A 3,480-nucleotide genomic window follows, 5' to 3' on the forward strand; every position below is an offset into this window, starting at 1 on the left:
CTGGGGGCGGGGGGCCGGGACGGCCTTGGGAAGCAGCAGGGAGTGGTACGGGACAGTGAGACGGGGAACGGTGTTTTGCTCGCAGACGTCTTCCCCGTGGGGTCCTGCTTCAGGCACGGGACCAGGCATGGCCTGGGGAAACATCCTCGTGGAGTGCAAGAGGCGGTTTTATTTGGGAGGGCTGCTGACCCGCTGCGAGAGTTGGAGAGCGTTGAGAATAGCAGGTTGGTAGTAGGAGAGGAGGGAAGGTACGATGCTGAGCAGAGCACGGGATGCCGCCCTGTAGAACTAGACTTTATCCTTAGCCTCTGTTGCAGAGACTTTGTATGGTGTTGCACGTGATTTGAGAGATTTCCTACGTAAAACACGGAGTGATGGACTGTTCAGCTCTAGTTAGGTTATTCACAGCTTATCTGTAAAATGCATGAAGTCCAGGTCTCTCCGAAGACCATTACAAAGCCTTCCTAGACATCACTGGGACAGGATTTCTCAGATAATAATTATGGACTTTGTGATCTCTTCTTACCCGCTAGCCTGCCTACTGGACGCTGGGAGAGTATTAGAAAGAAGTGCATCGTACACGCCTGCCCTGCTTTTAGGCCCTCTGCAAGGTGTTTGCTTCTGACAAGCTGGGATACCGGGCTTTACGTTAGCTGCATTCAACACCTGATGTGCTGTGCAGTTTGTCTGCTATGCTGTCTCATTCCGTTTGCATCAATACGTTTTGGGCAACAAGGCTATACAGCCTCATGAGAATGCAAGATGTCCTCAGGATTTTTAAGAAGTTTCAGGTAGGAAATATGCAAAGGGGAGTTTGGAGGCAGAAGGACTGACTGTTCAGGTGACAGTAGCACAACTACTGTCCAACAACAAATTCCATCTGCTTACAAAAAAAATTTTAAAAATTAATTGTAACCTGAATCACGCACCATCTTACGTCGGATATAACAAAAAATATTAAATGCCACCATTATTCAGGACTTTTATATATCTGTTGCTACAGTAATTAAATACTTGAGAAATACAGGGAAAAATTACACTAGTTCTAGCACTCGTATGGATATAACTGCATCTGCAATTAGGGTGCTACATCACCTTCGTATTTTGAAACTGAAAATGCAATAAAATAAAAATCTTTCAACACAAATTGTTTAGCAACAGCCAAATGCTGAGTGTATAAAAGTTGAACTGTGAATTGCAAAATATTTTGAGAATTATTATACTCCTCCGCTTAAGGAAACAATACTACAGTTCAAGTGAAATGCAGAGAAGGCTTTTGTACAAGAACAAGATGGCTGTTCTTTTATAAAATCCAAGCCTGATACCCTGCAGCCCCCAGGAGCAGCCACCAGCAGGTACAGCTAGGCATATGTGGGAATGCCTCCTAATACTCCTCCATTCCCTAGCCATCTGCAGCTGATGGTATATGGTTTCTGCCTGTTTAGTAAGACAGTAGATTTCTCCTCATCATACTTGTCCAGTCTTCCCCTGGACCCATCATCTAGCAGTGAATCGCACAGGTCTATCAGCTGTTGCATGAGAAGTCACCTTTTTCATTTTGAACGTGGCTTCTCCCAGCTTCAAGTGATGCTTCCCTTATTGGAAGAGTAAGTGAGCAATTGATCCATACTCAGCTGATGTGCTGCTGGATTTTATAGCTGTCAGTCATCTTCCTTATAATCTCTCTCTTTTCCAAGTTGACAAGCCCTGGCATATTCAATGTTCCTTCTCTGGGAGCAAGTCTATACCTCTGGTTTTCCTCCTTACTCTTTTCTGACCTTTTTCTAGTTGTACCATACCATAGTAGCAGTATCCCCTTTGGACCACAACTGCGCTGATAGGTGTGACCTAGGGAGGGCAGCGCACTTGTTGGAGTGTGATTTTTCAGCAGACAAGATTTTATGCAATGTGTGTAACATAGAAGATATTCTCTTACTTGCTCACGTAATTCTGAGCTCCAGCTTACATGCACATTTCCTTTACCATGTATGAGAAGTCCTGGAGAAATATTTCTGAGTGAAGCTGGGGTTTATTATATGTTCATGTAAGAACTTACACAGAAGAATCTTCACTGTTTTCTTGGAGGAAATTATAGGATTATAAAGGTATCTGAATATAATAAAAAACCAAGTCATTTATCAATGTCTTCATTTATAAACAGATGATAAGATTAAGAACAGTATTTAAACAGTAAAATTTTCTAAGTTACATGTTACAAAAGCCAAATAATTCTATCATTTTTCTGTAGTGGATAAGCTGAGAGAAATACTTGTGTTTAACTCGGTGTACTGTATTCTCTCGTAGCAGGAAGGGATATGTAGACCTGAATGCCATACATGAGAATCTCTAATCTCTGCAATTTATGTATCGGAAGAATTGAGTCAGCTGAAGTATCTGGATGACTTTCTGCAATGTGTGCCCTGGTTCTGGCTGATCCAAATGCCAGTTATAATGCTCTTGTACCTGAAGTTTTTCTGCCTGGTGTTCTGTACCCTTTCAGTCTTTTGCTTCACATTTACAAGAGAAAGGATGGCTTGAAAGGACATTATTCCAACGAACTGTGGGACAGAAGGCAGCAAATGGTGACATATCTGTGGAACTTGTATGGAAAATTATGGCATGGTAAGTGAGGGTTTTTTCTTTTAGCTTGAAAATAGTCTCTAATAAAGAGGAGGAACTGGAGGAAATGTCACTTCTCTAGTTGCAGATGTACACAGAAGGATGTACAATTGGCTTAAGCTTCAGAGACCTCCAGTCCTCTAAAAAGGTATTTGCCAGTGTATAAATGACCAGATACTCAAATATTATTCATGACCTGCAGAACTAGAGGTCTCTCAGTATTATCTCCTTTTCACTTTTTTTGTAAAGGCCAGAGTTCACTAAGCAAATGCAAATCATAAGGTCAAGGTAGTTTGACATATGGTTTTGTGACCATCTGTGAGAGAAGATTGGGGTTTTTTTCTGTGTTAGATATGAGTGATCAGGCACATGAAAAAGTAATTCTATGTGGCAACATTGTCTCAGTGAGAATTAAACTCTTATAGTCCCCCAAACCTTGCACTCCTAATTCTTGTTCAGCACATAACAATTTTTTGCTTTTATTCTGAAATACATGAAGCCATCCCAGCTAGATCAATATTTTCTTTAAATGGTTGATGAGCCAAACAAGTGTTTAAAAGGACACAAGGCAAACATGGTATCCAGGCATGTTATTTAGGTCTGTTACTTACTATATGTTGCATTTTTGATCTTCTAATTGCCTTCTTAAAGACAACTTAAGTCTCAGCCTTCTAGTAGTGGGCAGAATCCTCTAATTATGCTGTAGCTGTACTCAGATTGTGTCATTAGACAAATCTGCGGGAGATGCAGGTTCTTGTAATCGTTGTGGTTGCCTTAGCTGTTATGGTTTGTCTGGCATTTGCAATTACAGTGAAACAACAACGCTGTTAAACAGTAATTACTTTGCTTTCACAGAAGCAA

This window comes from Haliaeetus leucocephalus, unplaced genomic scaffold (genome assembly GCF_000737465.1).
Source record: "Haliaeetus leucocephalus isolate CR32 unplaced genomic scaffold, Haliaeetus_leucocephalus-4.0 Scaffold858, whole genome shotgun sequence".
NCBI lineage: Eukaryota > Metazoa > Chordata > Aves > Accipitriformes > Accipitridae > Haliaeetus > Haliaeetus leucocephalus.